The following is a 21,404-nucleotide window of genomic DNA, read 5'->3' as shown; positions in this document are numbered from 1 at the left end:
TGAGGGATGGAACACAATCCAAAATTAGGGCATCACCTTGTGGGCAAAAGGAATATTACAGCAAAAAATTAGTGAGATACAGATAGCTAGGAGGGATGGCTCATGTCATAGATACAAGGAAAGAAGACTTATTTCTAGTGGAGAAAACAAAAGGGGTATGGCTGCTGGGTAACCTGGCTCAGTATCGTACTTCATACAGACAGTACTTTGTGTAGAAAACAATACAGCTTCACAGTTAGGTCTAGGGTAAACGTACTTCCTTGTATCCTTTGGCAACAGAGAGTTTAAAATTAGGACTGCTAGTTTCCTTTAGGATAGAGTTGAGCTGTCTGGAATTATCTGAAAGTTCTTAATAGACCAGGCAGGTAGGTAGGTTCTCGTGTCTTAATGCAGGATAGGAGGTTGAGAGTTCCTTGCATCCTTTGGCAATAGGGAGTTTAAAATTAGGACTGCTAGTTTCTTTTAGGATAGAGATGAGCTGTCTGGAATTATCTGAAAGAAGTTTTAGTAGACCAGGCAGGTAGGTAGGTTCTCCTGTCTTAATGCAGGATAGGAGGTTGAGAGTTCCTTGTATCCTTTGGCAACAGGGAGTTTAAAATTAGGACTGCTAGTTTCATTTAGGATAAAGATGAGCTGTCTGGAATTAACTGAAAGGGGTCTTAATAGACCAGGCAGGTAGGTAGGTTCTCCCGTCTTAATGCAGGATAGAAGATTTAGAGAGAGGGAAATGACCGATTGGGGCCAGAGACACAGAGCAACCGAGGGGAGAATGCAAGATAATAAAGATGGCACCCCACAGGGCTAACCAACTTTATGCTATTTGGGTAGGATATGCAGTGGGAAAGGGGAGGGGATACAAAAGGTACACGACAGGTAGATCTGGGAGGGGCAAAGACCTTGTTGGGAGAGCTAGTATGGGTGGATATCAAATAGCATTGGAGTGAGATAGTAGAAGGGAGGAGAGCAGGGGCATAGGCAGGGTGTATGATAGAGAATGGAGCTATGTTAGGGAGAGAAGAATAAACAGAAAGCTAAGAAGGGAAAGAAGAAAGTAGCAGGTTGTAAAACAACAAAAGGAAGAAAGTGCAGAAACAATCTATGAGCAGCTGACTACTACAATGCTCTTGGTAGTTACAGGTAAGTGGGTGAGATAGATTCTGCAGTATGGTTATTAAGGGATAGTAGAGGGAGAAGGCTAGCTCTTCTCCAAAGGTGTATTTCAATGTGAATGACATCAGCAGGCTTGCCAAAGTAGGGCAATGGAAAGTGTAATGACTGTGACTGGCCTCAAAAGCATTGATCCCTACACGTACACACACACACACACACACACACACACACACACACACACACACACACACACACACACACACACACACACACACACACACACACACACACACACAGTCTCACAGTTGCCATGTCTGGGATTAGAACTCCTACCTAACTAGTAGATCACACTACAGCATTACGCAGTTATAGAGCATGTCACAGAACTTGTAAGGTTACCCCTTCTCCAAAGGGGTATTTTGAGGTGAATGACATCAGCAGGCTTGCCAAAGTAGGGCAATGGAAAGTGTAGTGACTGTGACTGGCCTCAAAAGCATTGATCCACACACACACACACACACACACACACACACACACACACACACACACACACACACACACACACACACACACACACAGAGTCTCGTAGTTGCCATCTCTGGGATTAGAACTCCTACCTAACTAGTACGGCATACTATTGCATTATGCAGTTATAGCATGTGCCACAGAGCTTATAGAGCTAGCCCTTCTCCAAAGGTATATTTCAAGGTGAATGACATCAGCAGGCTTGCCAAAGTTAGGCAATAAAAAGTGTAATGACTTTGACTGGCCTCAGAAGCATTGATCCCTACACACACACACAGTTTCACAGTTGCCATGTCTGGGATTAGAACTCCTACCTAACTAGTACATAATACTGTAGCATTATGCAGTTATAGCATGCACCATGAAGCTTACAGGGCTGGCCCTTCTCCAAAGGTGAATTTCAAGGTGAATGACATCAGCAGGCTTGCCAAAGTAGGGAAATGGAAAGTGTAGTGACTGTGACTGGCCTCAAAAGTATTGATCCCTACACACACAAACACACACAAACAAATACACACACAGACACACACACACACACAGACACACACACACACACACACACACACACACACACACACACACACACACACACACACACACACACACACACACACACACAGCATTTCACAGTTGCCATGTCTGGGATTATAACTCCTATCTAACTAATACATCACACTACAGCATTACACAGTTATAGCATGCACCATGGAGCTTATAGGGTTATCCCTACTTCAACAGTGTATTTCAAGGTGAATGACAGCAGAAGTCTAGCTAATGTAGGGCAATGGGGAGTGCAGTGTGTGTGAATAGCCATAAACCATTACTCTGGAAGAACACACACAACACTCAGTCACACACAACTTTACATTTGGCATGACTGTGTATACAACTGCTAGATGAATAATGACTTGTACTGTCATGTTACACAGTTATCAGAAGCACCACAGACACTATAGTGCTGAGAGCTACTAGAAGCTAATGTCTACAGTGATAGACATTTGCACATCATGTGATATTGGCCAATTGAATGTGTGCTGGGTGGGGCAGGCCTCATGATGGGAAGCTCTTTGTCACTGGCACTCTCTTCCCCACATCTATGTATGTAAATGTTTGACCTATTATAGTGTGTTTCCTTGGATATATGTGTGTATTCCTATCCAATGTGTGTGCAAAGCATGACTGGTGTGCAATGTGGAGTGTGTGCACAGACATCTGTGACTGTCAGATATGTACAGTCCACTGTTGTTGCCAGACATGAGCTTCATTTCTGTAAGCGTGGGAGCATGCCCAGTATGACCCTTCTGTATTTTGTTGTCAGACATGGGCTTTGTTTCTCGTAGTGTGGGAGCATGTCCAGTATGACCTTCTGCATTGAATGTGCGAATCCATTCCAGGTAGGTTATACTCCAGTGCAGACATTTGTGTTCTACCCCTACAGCTAGCAACCTGTTTCTGCAGGATATCAGTAGATAGGTTGACAATATGTGGTCACAATGGGCAAAGGATAATGGGATACTGTAAATAATTGTGTCTGTGCTGCTTCTGCTACATGGTTTCGGTGTTGGCAGAAATATTCAGACATATGTACTGTTTTACTCTGTGATATTTTGTGTCATCAACTGCTGATAGGTATATGCATTTGCTTGCAGTAATCTCCTGGGGAATACAAGATGAATGAAGCTGTGTCCAGTATTGCAGTCTGCAGCCTACATATTCTTGAACAATCATGCCATTCTGGAGGGGGAGTTGCAGACACTTGCTGATGGGTCTGTGTAAATGGTTCAGCACCTTGGTACTGTGGTGGCTGAGGATCCCATGCTTGTACATCTATCGACGTGACAGAATGGCCATATCCTGCTGTGGCCATACCTCACAGCTGTACATATTCACACAGGTTACCCAGAGGCAGGGCTCATATTTTTGGTCATTACCCCTTCACATTGTGGTTTACAAGCAGGTTTGTAGCCAGCCATTCCTGTGTTTGCAGGCAGGGATAGTATGTGCACACATCTGAGTTTCAGACTTCACATACTCCATGGCATCCATGCTTTTACCCCCTCCATTATTCTATCCTTTTCTGAACATTATGCAAACAATATCTGATAAGTATCCCTATAGTTATCACCTCCTCCCAGCAGTTTTTAGGGGTTGGTCCACAGTTCATGCAGTAGGACATGGTGGACATGCTACTGGGATTTGTCAACATGGCCTTGCATTTGTGTTCTGTGGACTGTTTTATATCATTATTTGGGAGTCCATGAGATAACATACATTGGCAGTATGGGCGAGTCACAGGCATTTGATAGAGGACTGTAGGGCATTTGGTAGTGATGCAGGCCATTTGTAGCAGGCCAGTGCATTGTGTCACTCCTACAGTCCCAGGCTGCAAGCCACTGTATTTCCCTGGGGTGACAGGGTAGGTGTGCAAGATGTTAATGGCAATATTTTCTGTCCTTATTAATCCATTGGTGTAGATGCTGGCAGGGTGCTGCTTACAGCCAGGGCCTCACCTGCATGGGACACCTTTTCAGCATGCTACATTTTGCGGATATTCCCATACAGAGGTGGGGGTCATATTGTAATCATTCCCAACAGCCAAGATATGACCTGTGAGGTACCTGTGGCTGATGTTGAGGTGAGTTGAGTGCATGTGTGGTATGGAAGCTACTTGCAGCTAGCTCACAGATATACGTGGGGCATTCCACTTATGCTGGCTTGTGCGGGGACATCAGTGGTTATTAAGTACTTCAAACATGTGCCTTTTGTGGTCTGCCAGTGTTTGGCCAGACTCCATCAGTATTCCATACTACACAGCCAACTAATGTGCTGCTAACCTGTATGTACAAATCCAAAGGTGTGTCCATTTGACAGTAACATTTTATACCCTCTTTGTCTAGGGTACTTCCACCTGTGTACTGTCTGTATGCCTGGGCCCACATTCATGGCATGCCTATCTTTCAGATGGTGACAGATATTACATCCAAACAATTAGTATGGGTTACTGTTGGATTGTGTCTTACTGGGATGCATTGGGTTTGGCACTGTATTTGTGAGAACTTGGCCCGGTCATCAACAGTTCTGGCCACTGGCCACAGGGACACAACCCTCCATGCCTACATGCTGACCACTTTCACACAATATGCAACACATAGCAACCTAACACACAGAGCCTTGCATATTGTACGCGTGCAACAATCTATCCTGCTAATTTGGCCAGCTCAGGTAATCTGTGGTCCACTGTTATTATACCCACACATACATTTTACTACAGTTCTACATAGGACTGTGGGGGGGGGTCACACATGACAACTAAACATTTGCTGTGACTCTGCTGGTATTTCAGGTACTCTATTGGCTTCCATTTCATTCTGCATTCTGACCTATCATGCAGACTAGAGGCATATCAGTGTAGTACAGTTCTTAGGATTTATTGACCTACATTTCAATTTCAGATTTCTTACCCTTCAGAACTGACATCCCACTGCCTGACCTGTTGTAGTCTGTGCGTAGGTCTGGAGGGGGGCTGTTCTCCATTGCCATCACTCAGAGGCCTTAGCACAGCCTTTCTTTGTTTCTCTACACCTCTCCCGCTGGCTGAGACTGTTGTTGGGTATGTGAGCCTCACTGACATGCATGTGTGTGTCCTATGGACACACATTTGGCCCACCACATGTCCTGCAGTGGGTTTTGTCACCTTGTCTAGCACTGCGTACTTTGTTGACACCAGTATTTGTTATGGATTTCATGCTGCTGATATAGGTGTCTATATCTGCTGCCATCCCACTCAGCCACCCAATTCCCTTGCATGCTCACATCCATACCATAGATATAAGTAGCAGAGCATACTAATCCATTCAGCAATTGATAGTGAGAGTGGATTACCTTGTGGCTGTGCCACTATTGAGGATGGTGCTGGATGGCTGACTATGTTGGATGTGCATAGTACATTCCCTATATATAGTTAAGCACAGGTAATGTCATGTTTGAAATCCCTTTTACTGTATATGCAACTCAAAGAGCGGTGTAATTCCCTGGGTTCCTACTGTGTCAATGTATGTGCTATGCGTTGCCTCTTTGCTAAGGCCTGGGCATACTGGGCATGCCTCCTTCTGCCTATAGGGGCAGGCTCAGGTAGTTTCTCCTCTGAGTCACTCTGTGTCTGTGCTGGCCTTGGCAATGGTGGGGGGCTCTGTGGCCCTGCCCCATGCTGTTCCTGCTTCAGCTGTTTCCACAGGATCATATTGTGTAGCATGGCACATACAATAACAATTCAGGGACATGTAGCTGATGAGTACTGCAAGGCTGCACCGGATATGTCCAGGCATGGGAACCATGACTTGAGCATCCCAAACACATGCTCTATTATAATTCTGGTCTGTGAGTGTGCTTCATTATGGAGTTCTTGTTTGGGTGTGTGTGCATTTCTTATGGGTGCCATCAGCCATGGCTCCAGTGCATAACCAGCATCCCTCACTATGTGGATATATGGGATGTCCCTATTGGCAAATCTCAGGTACAGCTGTGTCATATGCCAGATGTGGGGGTCATGATAGCTTGCAGGGCTGCCAACACACACATTCATTATAATGCCCTGGGCATCGCACATGACCTGGCAGTTGGAGGGGAAGCCCTTGCAGTTTATGTAGACTCTACCCCGCTCACCAGGTGGTGCTTTGATGTGTATGTGCATGCAGTCTATAGCACCCACTACCTCAGAGTATTCTGCTAGTTGGTGGAAGAGATGCATATTGCTGGTCAATGCCTCATGGAAATATATGTGCTCACCAGCATGTGCTGACATGGCATCCAGGAACTGGTAGAGTACCCTGGATGCTGATGCCTGTGAGATCCCCATGATATCCCCAGTTGGCCTTTGGAAGGTACCTGTGGCTAGTATTCTTAAGCCTACACATACCTTGGTATCAACTGGGATGGGTTCCCATCTGTTGGTTCTGTGTGTGAGGTGTGGCTGGCACAGCTCAACAATTTGTTGTAGGAGGTCCCTGTCCACCCCATGTTGAACTCCACTATCTCCAGCTCATGTAGCCCCTGGTAGGTTACCTGGGTCTGTACACTCTTCTCCTTCTCCTCACTGTGGGTTGGTCATCAGCATTGTCACCCTCAACACCCTCAGCCTCTTCCACATGTTGATTTATGAGAGTGAAAGAAGCTCCTATCATTTTGTTGCTTTTGTTAGGTAAAATTTCCCCATTTGTCTACATCGGTGGTGTAACGTTTGTGGGAAAAAACAGAGGGAAAGGTGTTTGCATAGTTTATAGTAGTATGCTGGGCTGGGCTGCTGCCTGTGTAATTGGCTGGTCCTGATACATTTCATCTGCCAGCTATGCTAGTTCTGCTTGATTACCTTCCTACTGTTATTTTCCCTTCCCATTTCCTTCCTGTTTAAGCCCCGAGGCACGCCGTGCAAACCCAGTGTTCAGATGTGAGAGGAGCTGCTATTCTTCAGAATGTGTACACTAGCCCAGTATAGCTGCGGATAACCTCTGAATGCATTGATACACTAATGGTAACTTTAATGAGTGGAACGTATATGCAACATACTGTAGGAATCAGCATCGGGCCTCTGGGGCCCTTCAGCAAAGATCCTGTGCATCCCTCCAATGTAGATCACCATAACAGTGGTGGACCTGCACACCAGTCCAGTAGATTCCAGTCCATCTGTGGTACTCCCTCACAATCTGGTTCCATATATCAATCATTGTGAAATCCCTGGAGTATGCTTGGATCCTCTGCTCATGCCCAGCATAGACTGTGAGCATCTGGGTGGTCTCCTTCTTGGTTCACTATGGTGACTGGACACACTGAATACTCCTGTTGTTTGACATCCTTAATCTTTATTTAGAAACCGGTGTAAAAGCACCTTGAAAGAAGTGCTGAATGAAGTCCCACTCAGTTTGCAGATGTCGATGGTATGAACAGGAAATTTGTCAATATCACATTTTAAAGTTGGCACATATAGGGTGGTAGCAGACTAGTGCAGGGCATCCAGAACTTGTTAAAGATATTCCCATTTAATGATACCTATTGGATAGTTGCTCTGAGCACCTTACGGTTATGTCAATCTTCTGGTTAATATGATTAATTTTGAGAACTTACATGGATGTTCGCAAATGGGATTCCAAAATTATGACTGTTAATAAAACTCATTAATTATGTATGGTGCAACTGGTACTTAAAAGCCATTTGTGCAGAAATAAAATCACTTTAAGGTACATTTGATGTTCAGCTATCTTCAAAGGTAAGCTGTTACCTGCTGACATTGTTGTGGTGGAATGACAATAAGGTATCTGTAACATGCTCTGGTGAAAGCCTTGTTATAGCAGTACTAGAGCAGTGTCATAGTATGAACCATATCGTATGGACCCTAACCACTGAGTAGTTTAGTTCCAGTAGGGAGAGGCAGAACCCCTCTCATTAGGCCCACACATAGTCCTGCGACATCAATGTCTATGCTGCAACATACATGCATGTCTGCTGTTGGTTACTCAACTGTAAGCCCATCAGTTATGTCCAGACTTTTGCATCCCAGTCATGCTCCTACCCACACTGCGTTGCAATATGCTAGTGTTACCACATCCATCTCCTCAGTACAGCACCATGGGCGAGTGTTTTCAGAAAGCTCAGAGGCAGTCAGGACCACAGTGTGTGCCATCAGTGTGGGTGCCCTAGACTGCATTACAGTAACAGGTGATCCAATGTGTGTCCTGTTGTGTCATTCTGATTCTATGGCAATGATGACCACTGTTCTGACCACTGAATAATTCATCTGTAGGTGGCTGTTCAAATGTCTTTTGTCACAGGGTTTTTCTTATCATTTATCTGTCCTAGGTGACTAACTTCACTTTGTGATATGTAGTACTACTTTGTCATTGGTATGTGTTATTACAGATATCAATGACAGTAACACTATTTGTGACATCATGATTTCATATTTGCATCAGTTGTTAGTGGACACATAATGTATATTTACATGGTCAACAGAATGTCATCTTTGTCATCCAGCATTGATTACCATGTTATATATTTCCATGTTGGCAGCCATTTCCTGCATGAACAAGTATGTCTCTATATGCATACCTGTGTCACTTTGGGGACTTTAATATGTACGCCGCTTGTTAAGGGTCTACTGCTTGAGGTGGCTTCCCATATTTTGATTAGGTAGGTTCTATCAGTGAGCCAATTTGCTACCCATCTGGTAACATATGGATTGCTGCCTAGTTGAGAGAGTTTATCTACTATGCCTGAGTGGGGAATAGTGTTGAAGGCTTTGGCCAGGTCAAAGTAGGCGATGTGCATCGTCTTCCCCTCGTCCATGGCTTTAGTGACTGTCTCAAAGAAATTGACCAGAGTTAACAGACATGACTTCCCCTTGACAAAGCCAGACCGCGTGAGGTTGAGTGTTTGGAGGTTGCCAATGTCCCTGTCAGTGAGGTCCATGATAATCCATTCCATGGCCTTGTAGATCAGGCTAGTTAGGCTGATGGGTCTATAATTTCCTGGATCACGGACACTCCACCTTTGTGTAAAGGAATGGCAGTGTCTGCTTTTCACTTGGCTGGGACAAAGCCGGTACTCAGGCTTTGGTTGAGTAGAGTGCCTAATGGTGCTGCAAGTTCATGCCTGAGTTCATGTAGAATGCAGCCTGGGATGTTATCGGGTCCCATGGAGGCTGTATTTTTTGCCTTTGTGAGGGCAGTGATGACCTATTCCTTACAGAAAGGGGTGGGGCATAACTCTCAACCTCTTAGTGCAAGAAATATGGACAAAGCACAAAAAAAATGGGGGGACAAAGGCCCAAAAATAGGGATGCATTTTAAATATTGCTCTTATAAACTTAGAACGTTGCTAGAATAACATGATTTGTGATATCATGCATTTTCTGAAGGATATGAAGTCTGAAAATGAAATACATGTCATTATTTAGTGACTTTAATCATTAGATCCTCCCATTGATTTGTCAAAAAACACAATTTTTATGAGGGACAGACTAAAAATATGAGGCAAAAATCTGTACATTCTGCAAATATCTGTACAGTTGAGAGGTATGGTGGGGTCAGGTACTGGGGATGTCCTGATTTACTGATGGGGGGACAGAGGGGAGAACATTTCACTGAATCTGTCAGCCAGTAGATATATCTACAGCACTTGTGTATGTGGTGCCCTTGACTACCAGTTCTGAACAGATCTGGATGCTTCCTTTGAGATTGCAGACATATGTGAAGAAGGCCTTATGATTGTCTTTAGTAGATGTGGCCAGTTTAGACTTGAAGTTTGCTTTACAGGATTTCACTAGTGCTCTTATTTGCTTGTTCAGGCTAAGGAGAGATTGCTTCCAGTTGGGCACCTGCTCCTTCTTGGTCCTGGACATAATTTTTTTTCCTTTTGTTAAATAGTTTATTTATTCCAGATGTCCACCAGACAGGTTTACTCTTCCTCGTGGAGGATAATTTTGTCCTTTCAAGTAGTCCTGATGCCATGCATCTATATAATTAATCATCCAGTACTTTGGTGTAGATTTGGACATTGGTGCCAGTTCCTACAGTGGGGGAGGGGCTGTGAAGCTGCTTATACCATCCCTCAGGAGGTTGTAATCAGCTTCGGAGAAGTTTTTCTATTTGACCCTAGCTAGAGTAGGGTCAGGGGAGATGGTGACTTTGAAAGTGACTGCTTTATGGTTGGATCTTACCAGGGAGGATGATTTGATAGCATAGGGGTGCTGCAGTAGTTACTCATGTTGGTTAATACCAAATCCAAGATATAATCACCTCTTGTGGGGGTATCAACTAGCTGTTCCAAGGCATATGCACTGATAAAATCGAGGAATCTCTGGGCATTTGTGTTCTGGCATGAGTATTTTTTCTAGTCTATGGTTGGGTAATTAAGGTCACCCAGGATCAGGGTAAAGGGTTGAATCTTGATAGATTTGAAGAGGTCCTGATAGGTGGAGTGGGTATCTTGAGTCAAATTTGGGGGCCTGTAGCTAGCTATAATTTGAATAGGGGTCTTGTCAATGGTTAATTTCACCTGGAGTGTCTCCTGTGCATCATATTGTTTGACCAGCCTGGAGGTGTGTGTGTTTTTAATATATATTGAAACTCCATTCCTTTAGCTTTGCTGCCTACATTTTGGGGTTTGAATATATGATAGGATAAGTAACCAGGTAAGGCAGGGGTGCTCCCTGCAGCTTTGAACCAAGTTTCTGTGACTGCACAAATGTCAGCATCTTCCAGGGTTAAGGATGATTGCAATGACTGCAGTTTCATGTTTAGACTCCTAGCATTTAGCAGCATGACCTTTAATTTACATTTTGTTGAAATTTTTATGTTGGTAGTATCAACCTCATAACTTTTCCTAAAATAGACACTATGATGGAGGCAAGGGCCTTTGCCAGAAGCCTGAAGCCCAGGCGAGACAGATGTAGGCCATCTCTAGCAAAGCATTGTGGTCTGTCGATCATATCTTCCCAGGCTGTCAGGCATTGGATCCCCCTGGAATGACACCAGAAACTAAGCTAATTGTTAAAGTCAATCAATTCTGTTTGTATTGAGGCATCATTCTGGGTGACATTAAAATGCTGCTTAAGGCTAGGGCATACCTGCCTGGGACACATATTCAGTGAGCTCAAGCATGCATCTCTTCATGTAGTCCAGGGTGGTATGTCTCAAGTCGTTCATGCCAACATGGACTATTTTTATTATTTTATTTATTTTACATTTGTTGACTGGGCTAGTCTAACTGGATTTATGTCCATTTTCAGTAGAGGCCTGGGGAGAAAAGCTCCAAGCATGAACAGTAAAACACAGTTAACAATATATAACAATATATAACTAGGACATGTAAGAAAACAGTACAGTGGTAGCATTGGTTAAAAGCAAAAATATAGCAATGTAATTATAGAATATAGACATTATGCTAAAAGTTTATTTAAGTAAAGCATGGCAGATGTACTAAGCACAAAGTGGGTATGAGCACATCAGAGTAAAGTCCTTATAATTTTTTCTCTTACTATGAAAAAAGAAGCATGATTAGGAGGCCTAGGTTAGGGGCCTAAGTTAGAGGAGCGGGGAAAAGGGCATGAGTAGGAGGGGAAATAGATTTCAGTCTGGGTTAGCACAGGGACAAAGCCACTGCATTTTAAAATGTTCTTTAATATGTTTTTTGAATAGAGATGTAGAAGGTAGATTAGATAGTTCAGGAGGGAGCTGATTCCAGTTTTTGCCTGTAGTGTTTGAGAAAAGTGAGTCACCAGCTTTATTGTTAGATTTAATTGAGGAGACCAGGAGTTTATTAGCAGAATGTAGTGTAGCTAGATTTTTGTATGATGAAATCAGATAAGTGAGGATAGGGGTATTATTGGGGTGGTGTAGGATCTTTCGAGTGATAAGTAACTGTTGAAAGAGTATGTGGTTCTGCAATTCTAGCCATCCTAGTTGTTTGAGGTTAAGGCAGTAGTCAGTTTTAAAGGGTGTACATGTAATGAATCTAGCTATGCTATTATAACAGGTAGAATGTTTGGAGATGTTATTCTTAGATAGGTTAGTATATATAGCAGAGGCATAGAAAAGAGTAGAAATGAGGTGGGTCTGGGCAATAGATTTCCTGGCTGTGGGGGTAAGGAAGGGTTTGATTCTATAGAGAGTACCAAGTTTTTTGTTAACAGATTTTATGGTGGCATTAATATGCTCATCATAGTTAAGATGATTGTCAATTGTAACACCTAGTAGGCGGGTGGTAGTATCCGGGGTAATGTTAGTAGCATTGTTAGAGGTTATAGAGAAGAATGGTGTGGAAGATTTGTTAGTTGGAGTAAAAAGCAGTAATTTTGTTTTTTTGGGATTAAGGAGGAGGCAATGTTTCATAAACCAGTTTTCCACATTTTGGAACACAGTTTGGGTGAGGGACTGGAGGGAGGCTATGTTCTTAGCAGTACAGATTAAGGTTGAGTCATCTGCATATTGAATGCAGGTGGCTTGAGGTATGTCCATGTGGAGGTCGTTAATAAATAAGGAAAAAAGAAGGGGACCTAAGATAGAGCCTTGTGGGACTCCAATATTTACTGGGAGTAATGAAGACAGATTGTTATCCCAAAGTACTGCTTGCTTTCTGTTTTGAAGATAACACTTAAACCATTGTAATGCTAGTGGATCAAGAGAATGGTATTTTAGTTTGTCTAGAAGTAAGTTATGGTTAACCATATCAAAGACGTTTGACAGGTCAATAAATAGTGCAGAGGAAAAGGAGTTATTGTTACGATTTTTATTTATAGAGTCAGTGAAGGATAGAAGGGCAGTCGTTGTGCTGTGGAATGGTCTAAAGCCATGTTGGCAGTTGGCTAGTTGGTTATTTTGTAGAAGGTGGTTGAGTAGTTGTTTATGAATACATTTTTCCATTATCTTAGCTAATGGGGAGAGTAAGGCAATAGGGCAAAAGTTTGAAAGCTCTATAGAAGATCCACCTTTGTGTAGTGGGATAATGTGAGATACTTTCCAAATGGTAGGGATTCTGCCTTCAGAGATAGTTCTGTTAATAAGTATAGATATGGGGTAATGAATAGCTTTTGCGGCAATTTGTAGGTATTCAGATGGGAGTCGGTCCGCAGATGGGGTGCAGGGTTTCAGTTTTTTGAGCAGTTTAAGAATATGAGATGTAGGAATGGGTTGTATATGAAAGGTAGGAGACATCGTCTTGGAGGTGTGTGTTGGGGAAGCAGTAGGTTGGGGTACAGAATTGGCTAGGTTTTGAATGGCTTCTGTAAAGTATTTATTAAAGGCATCAGGAATCTGGTTGAAATTATTATGGTTGAAACCTAATGGGGCAGGAGTAGTTGAGTGTCCTGGCTGAAGAAGTTTGTTTATCCCTGACCAAAATTTTTGTGGTGTTTGTTAATTAGTTTGTTGGAGGTATAGGTAGAAGTCTTTTTTGTCTCTAAGAGTATCCTTCTTGGTGGCATTTCTTAACTGTTTAAAGAGGAGGTGATCAGATGGACATTTGGTAGCTCTCCATTTCGCCCATGTTTTGTTTCTGAGGAGCATCTTCTGCTTAGTTTGTTTTGTTAGCCATGGGGCAGATTTGGATCTTATTCTAGTGAAGTGATAAGGTGCGTGGTAGTCTAGAATTTGAAGAAAGTTAGTGTTGAAGTAGGTCACAGTCTCATCAAGTTCAAGATGGGTCAGTGGTGACCAGTCACATGCTTGCAATTCGTTCAGGAAACTATCAGGATTAAATAATTTCTTTGAGCGGGAAGTTTTGAGTTTGTGAGTAGTTGGGATATGAAATTTTTGTCTAATAATGTAAGTAAGCATATGGTCACTAATATTGTTTTGAAGGGTTCCTGGAGTATAATTGTTAGGGTGGTTATTAATAAGGATCCAGTCAAGAGTAGATTCTTTCCTGTTAGGTTTGTGGATTCTAGTAGGAGTGGTTATTAATTGGGAGAATCCATAAAGATTTCTGTGGTTCGTGGGGTTCTGAGAACTACAGGTTAATCAGTCTATGTTGAAGTCACCCAGTACAATGGTTTCCTGGGGTAGTTGGGTAGAGAGGAGATTAAGAAAGTTTTCAAGAGTATTAGTATTGTTACCAGGGGGAAGATACAAGCAAATTAGGTTGATAGATTTGGTGTTGTTGATTTGGAGTTTGGTAGACAGTATTTCAGATTTGGTGTCTAGTGATGGAAGCTCATTAAAGAGGGATACTTGGAGATTAGATTTATAGATAATGGCTATGCCCCCACCTTTTTTGGTTTTTGCGGTCACATCTAAGGATGTTATAGCCTGGAGGGGTAATTTCCTGGTCTAGAGTAGATGGTTTTAGCCAGGTTTCTGTAAGACATAGAATATCAAATGAGTGCAAGTCCAGGAGTGCATGCAGGTGGAGAATGTTGTTGTTAAGACTTCTAATATTAAGGTGAGCAATCAGGTGGGAGTAAGGTGATTTAGCTAATGTAGAAGGTTTAGGTAAAGTTACATTATCAAGGTTGTTCCTATTGTTAGTATTGGGGCCAGGGTTTGGATGAATATCCCCGTCAAGGAGAAGGTAATACTGGGGATAGTTAAGAGTAGGATGTATGTGAAAATAGTTTTGTGTGTTGGTGGCATGGCAGTGAGTAGCAATCAGATGAGACTAGCATGTTTGTGTAAGTGAGGTAGGAAAACAGATGAGGATGTTTCAAGAAATTAAGCAGGGTATAGAAAAAGAAAAGCAAATGGAAAGTAATGGAGGTTGAATAGGAGGTAGGTACGAGAAGTAGTTAGTGCAGAGGATGGTTAGGATAGGTAATGGAGTAATTAAAAGGAGAGGTAATTTAAACTAAGTAGGAAGGAAAGAAATAGGGAATAGGGGAGTGGTCTAGTGATGAGGAGGTATATGATAGGTAGGAAAAAAAGGGGAGTGTTTAGTGAGGTATAAGTGTAGGACCACTGGGGGTGGGTGAGATTAGGCAGGGCGAACGGAGCAGGGCAGACCCAAGTAAGGTGAAAGCAGTGAGGAAAAAAACAATCAGTAAGGTAGTAGGTTGGAACAGGAGGCAGTAGGTAGAAAGGCAGAAGTTGGGAGTCTGAGGAAGGGAGAGTTAAAGGAGAGAGAAACCTGGGAGAGTAAGGGATAGCCTAGGAGTAGTGAAGGTGGAGAAGGAGGGCTAGGTAAAGGGTTTATAAGGACTATGGGAGGAGATGTGTACAAGGTTTAAAGGGATTATAGAAGAAGATAGACAAGGAGAAGAGTGCAACAATCATAAAAGGTTTAAAGTAAGAGGTAGGAAGAGAAACTAAAGAGAAATTAAAGGTGGGTAAAGACTGCCATCTAGTGGCCAAAGTTTGTAATAATCCTGTAGAGAGATTGCAGCAGTAGGATAAAAAATAGAAAAGTAATGGAGAAGGGAGGGTTATGAAAAATAGAAAAGTAATGGAAAAGGGAGGGTTGTTACAATAAAGGTAGGGGGCTGCAGTATCGTACAGACAGATAGTGGAGCACAACAGTAGTAAAACAGGAGGGGGGAGGTATGGCTGCTGGCAGATCTGGCAGTTTATCTAGTACACCTAGAAGGTGTAGTGGACTAGAATATACATAAAGTAGGTAAAATACAATCAAAATTACTATGTGACATACAATATTATTTACAGTGGCTTTTAGTCCAAGGGCGTTTAGATTACCCAGGTGAGGTAATACCCAGGCAGGTTTAGGTAGATGGATATAGCTGCTCCTTGTAGTCCAATAGGGCACAGCCGGGAGTTGTAAAAGTGGGTGTAAAAGGTTTGAACAGAATATTATTTACAGTGGCTTTTAGTCCAAGGGCATTTAGATTACCCAGGTGAGGTAATACCCAGGCAGGTTTAGGTAGATGGATATAGCTGCTCCTTGTAGTCCAATAGGGCACAGCCGGGAGTTGTAAAAGTGGGTGTAAAAGGTTTGAACAGCTGGAGATAAATAACAAAGGAGTGAGGAGAATGTTAAAATTAACAGTAGGTAAAGCAATAAAGATGTTTCATTAGCAGTGCAGATTTCACAGTGTTAATTAACTAGTTCAGATATAAATCATCAGTATCAGGAATAGGCAACTCCTGTCCTGACAATAGGTCAAAAACACTTGTTCAATTAATAAACATTAGCAACAGGATTATAAAAAGCAATAATGTTTAAGTCAAAAGCACAGAGAGGTCATCTAATTGCAAAAATAACTCAATTATCTATAACACAGCATCTATACGTAGCTATTAAATAAAACAATATACAGTGTAAATATTAGCTAGAACCATATTCATTTAACTAAAAGTAATTCCAATACAGCTAGAACTTTGCAGATAGAATTAAAAGAACATCTTTCAGCAGAATAATCAACTCTTTTTTAAGTAGATTAGGGTGAACAGTGATAAAGGATGGTTTAGCTCTATTGCAGCAATGTGTAAATGTGAAAAAGGTACAGTGCGCGTGATATCACATATATAATAGTACTGTAAAATGGTGCAGAAAAAAGCAGATGGTAAACGCATAATAAAGGGTACCATACAGGCAATGCTTTGAGATCACAAACAGTACTGTAAAATGGTACAGAAAAGAAAAACGGCTGGCAAATGCATAATAAAGGAAACTATACAGGCAATGCTTTGAAATCACATAAATACAAGTATCAAAACACACAGAACTTACATTGGAATATAGATTAGAGTGCCAGGGAATGCTCAGCAGCCACGCGCAGAGAGGGGGAAATAAAGATGGCGCTTCTAGGGAGATAGTCCCATATAATAGTTCAGGCATGGATGTGGTAAGCTGGGGAGGAGGGGCAAATTGTATAAAGGCGGAAAGGAGACCGGAAGACTAGGATAGGATGGTGGTGTAGGAAGGTATGCGGGATCATGATTAAAGCTGGGGGGAGGGGCAAGTATAAAAAAAAAGCAGAAGGAGACCGGAAGACTAGGGGAGGATGGAGGGGCAGGAAGGTAAGAGAGAACTGGACTAAAGTAGGTAAAAGCAATGGAGGTGGAGGTGGGGGTGGAGGGAGATATAGATGCACAGGGGAAAGTCTAGCAAAGTTGGGTAGCTGTAATGGTTTAGTGGAGAAGGGAAAATACCTTAGAGCTGTGTGTTGGGAGGTAGAGAAGTATAAATTAAATAAGAAAGGAGGGGGAGAATCAATGTAGACAGGTACAGTGAAAGGAACTAGTATTCTGAGTATGGGAGAGGGAGAGGAAAAGGAGAGTGTAGAAAAGAAGGGAGAGAAGAGGTAGAGTGTGGGGGCTAGGTAGAGTATAGTCTGAGTAGAATATCAGGGAGAGACCCAAGTAAGGTGAAAGCAGTGAGGAAAAAAACAATCAGTAAGGTAGTAGGTTGGAACAGGAGGCAGTAGGTAGAAAGGCAGAAGTTGGGAGTCTGAGGAAGGGAGAGTTAAAGGAGAGAGAAACCTGGGAGAGTAAGGGATAGCCCAGGAGTAGTGAAGGTGGAGAAGGAGGGCTAGGTAAAGGGTTTATAAGGACTATGGGAGGAGATGTGTACAAGGTTTAAAGGGATTATAGAAGAAGATAGACAAGGAGAAGAGTGCAACAATCATAAAAGGTTTAAAGTAAGAGGTAGGAAGAGAAACGAAAGTGAAATTAAAGGTGGGTAAAGACTGCCATCTAGTGGCCAAAGTTTATAATAATCCTGTAGAGAGATTGCAGCAGTAGGATAAAAAATAGAAAAGTAATGGAGAAGGGAGGGTTATGAAAAATAGAAAAGTAATGGAAAAGGGAGGGTTGTTACAATAAAGGTAGGGGGCTGCAGTATCGTACAGACAGACAGTGGAGTACAACAGTAGTAAAACAGGAGGGGGGAGGTATGGCTGCTGGCAGATCTGGCAGTTTATCTAGTACACCTAGAAGGTGTAGTGGACTAGAATATACATAAAGTAGGTAAAATACAATCAAAATTACTATGTGACATACAATATTATTTACAGTGGCTTTTAGTCCAAGGGCGTTTAGATTACCCAGGTGAGGTAATACCCAGGCAGGTTTAGGTAGATGGATATAGCTGCTCCTTGTAGTCCAATAGGGCACAGCCAGGAGTTGTAAAAGTGGGTGTAAAAGGTTTGAACAGAATATTATTTACAGTGGCTTTTAGTCCAAGGGTGTCTTAAGTCTTAAGAGTATCTGTTGCTGGGAGACTTGAGGGCATGTGTGATTTTACTGATACATTCCCATACATGTCATGGGCCTATATTTCTTTTGATAATGGCTGGCTGCTTTACAGGAAATGTGTCATGCTATTTATTGGTGTGGGGATATCCTATCTGTTCAGTGACACTTTCTGTTGAGCATACCTCCTGCATTCACTGCACTGATGTTTTCTCTTACTACTGTGTAGACAGTCTTACTGATATACCTTATGCTTATGTTATGTATGGTGCTCATTGAGGACAACTAATGTTTTTTTTTTCCATTACTTGTTATCTGTGCTACTGCTGTGGGGCAGCATGTGAACATTATTGTTCAGTCTTTATACACTAGTATGTGTGTGGCTTGTACACTAGTATGTGTGTGGCTTGTCATGACTCAAAGGTGTGTGTCAGATGCTGCCATGTTGCCTGTGCTACATGGGGCCTCATCCTCTGTTACCCATGCCTATCTCTTCTCACCCCTGTGTCCCCCTGATGACCCTGTGACAGCTCTGACATGTCATCATCAGACATCTGGGTTTTTTGGGGGTAGGTCACCCTGTTATCATGTTGTGTGATATGCCACACACAGTAACCATTTGTGATGCCTTTTCTAGTGTGTATTGTATTGTACCCCTGAATGTGTCCACACATTTCAATCTTGTTTTCAGCACTCCAAACACATGCTTGAGGGTGTTTTGTGAGTCGAGGTATGTGCTCTGTTGTATGCATCCTCAGCAGGGGTAGCTGGGGCTCCACTAGATAACCACAGCCATCTGTTTGTGAGAAGGAAATAACACATATGTTGTCCTCATGCTTAATGCTGAAAGGTCAGGATTCTGCTTACAGCATAACTGTGGCCCCGTACTTACCAAGAAATAGTCCCACAGGTATTTCATCATGTAGGAAAGTGGCCCTCAGACCCATTTCCCCTCCATATTGTAGCATCATGCACACTGCTAGGGTGTGCTGTCATGATATGGTAATGAGGCCATTTGCTGAGCACAGCACCTGACAACTGGGTAATGGCCACCCTTTTCTATTGATGTACAGCTCTACATCAGGTATAACTGAGGTTTTAACTGGGATGTGGGCACAGTCCATTGCAGTGAGGACACAGGGCGAGTTGGCTATGACATAGAACTGTTGCATAGCAGTTCTTCAATCCATGAGTGTTGTTGGGAAGTGGATGTAATCATCTAAATTTGTGTGCATTGCTGCCAGGAAATGAGAGTGTACATGTCTGGTTGTTGTCTGGGACACTCCTACAGCATCTCCCATATGCCACTGAAAAGTATCAGAGGACAGTATACCCTGACTAAGACACACTTTTGTTTCTGTCGGTATTAGGTTACCCTACAGACTATGAGCATACATGAGGGTGCAGATATCTTACACACAACCTGCACCAGCTCTCTGTCTAGTCTGTACCTATCTATTATTTAATTGTCAGGGAGCTGTCATAACTGTAGCCTGGCTCGATGCCTAGCTGTCTGCCTTCTAAGACACATTTCCAGATCACCCTATAGTATGGCTTGCCATACCCAGCCTGCTGTAGTGCATTAAATGCCAGCCGCAACCTCAAAGGCAATACACAATTGTGTGCAGAGCTCATTGTAAATGGAGCCACCTATACTGAGCCAGAAGATATAGCAAACCTCCTGGCTGATAAATTCAGCTCCAACATTACTCCTCTCTCCCCCTAAACCTTCCCTCAGGAAATATCATCAAATATAACTCCCCCTACTATCACTAGGGAACAGGTCCTTAATGCTCTGTCTAAGACCAAGAACACTGCATCAATGGGCCCAGACAATATCCCAGGATGCCTTCTAAATAACATGAAACATGACCTATCAGGGCCACTGGAATCACTATTTAACTGTAGCCTACAAATAGGCTTCATGCCTCATGAATGGAGAAAGGTAACAGTCATCCCTCTGCACAAAGGGGAGTCATCTACAGACCCTGGAAACTACAGACACATAAGTCTCACTAGTTTTATATGTAAAGCCATGGAAAGAATTATCATGGAGATGATCAATGGAGATAGAGTAAACCTCCAGACACTGGACCCAACCCAGCTTGGTTTCATCAAGGGCAGTTCATGCCTACTCAACCTGATGAACTTCTTTGAGAAGGTCACCAAAGCAATGGATGAAGACAAAATCATTCACACTGCTTACCTTGACCTGGCCAAGGCATTTGACACAATACCCCACTCGGGCATTGTTAACAAACTCAAAAGGTTAGGTATAAACCCATATGTCACCCAGTGGATAGCCAACTGGTGCATAGACAGGACCCAGGAGTTAGAATTGGGGAGTCCACCTCTACAAAGAGGCCAGTCACAAGTGGAGTCCCTTAGGGATCAGTCCTTGGAACACTCCTTTTTGGCATTTACTTCACAGAAATCAAGGCCAATATTAATGGTCTCCAGCTGACTAAATTTGCAGATGATTGCAAATTAGGAGCTGTCATTGAATCTCACACTGACACAAATGTTCTCCAGGAGGGGCTGACAGACAAATGACTGGTGTCAGAGTCATGGACTAAAACTAAATGCCAAGAAATGCATAATAGTATCCTTTGAGAAGTCATCCATCCCTGGTAACTATCATATTGGCAACACACCCCTTAGAGGTGACCCAGTTGTCAGGGACTTGGGGATACACATAGATAGTAATCTAGCATTTGATTATCACTTGTCTACAGTGGTGAGGAAAGCATTCTATGTTGCGATGTTGCACAACTTATAATCAAAGGTATGGCATCTAAGTCCAAGGAAGTCATTGTTCCACTGTATTCAACATTCGTCAGACCTATTATTGAGTACAATGCCCCCTTTGGTATGTACCTAACTGGGCATATCCAACAACTGGAATGTCCACAGAGGTTCCTCACTAAAAGAATACAGGGCATAAGTAATATGTCCTATGCAGACCACCTCAAGGCCCTATCCCTGTATTATGTCTCCTACAGGCTTTTTATGGGGGAGATCTATGCTTGGCATACAAGGCATTGTCAGACCCCACTATGATGGACCTCCATCATAAAGTTGTTGACAAAGTACTTTGTCACATTTAAGTTACATTGGGCATGCCCTTTGTGTTTTAGAATC

Source organism: Protopterus annectens, chromosome 5.part0 (genome assembly GCF_019279795.1).
Source record: "Protopterus annectens isolate FY-2018-M chromosome 5.part0, PAN1.0, whole genome shotgun sequence".
In the NCBI taxonomy this organism is placed as follows: domain Eukaryota; kingdom Metazoa; phylum Chordata; order Ceratodontiformes; family Protopteridae; genus Protopterus; species Protopterus annectens.
Note: the sequence above shows the minus strand (reverse complement) of the source record.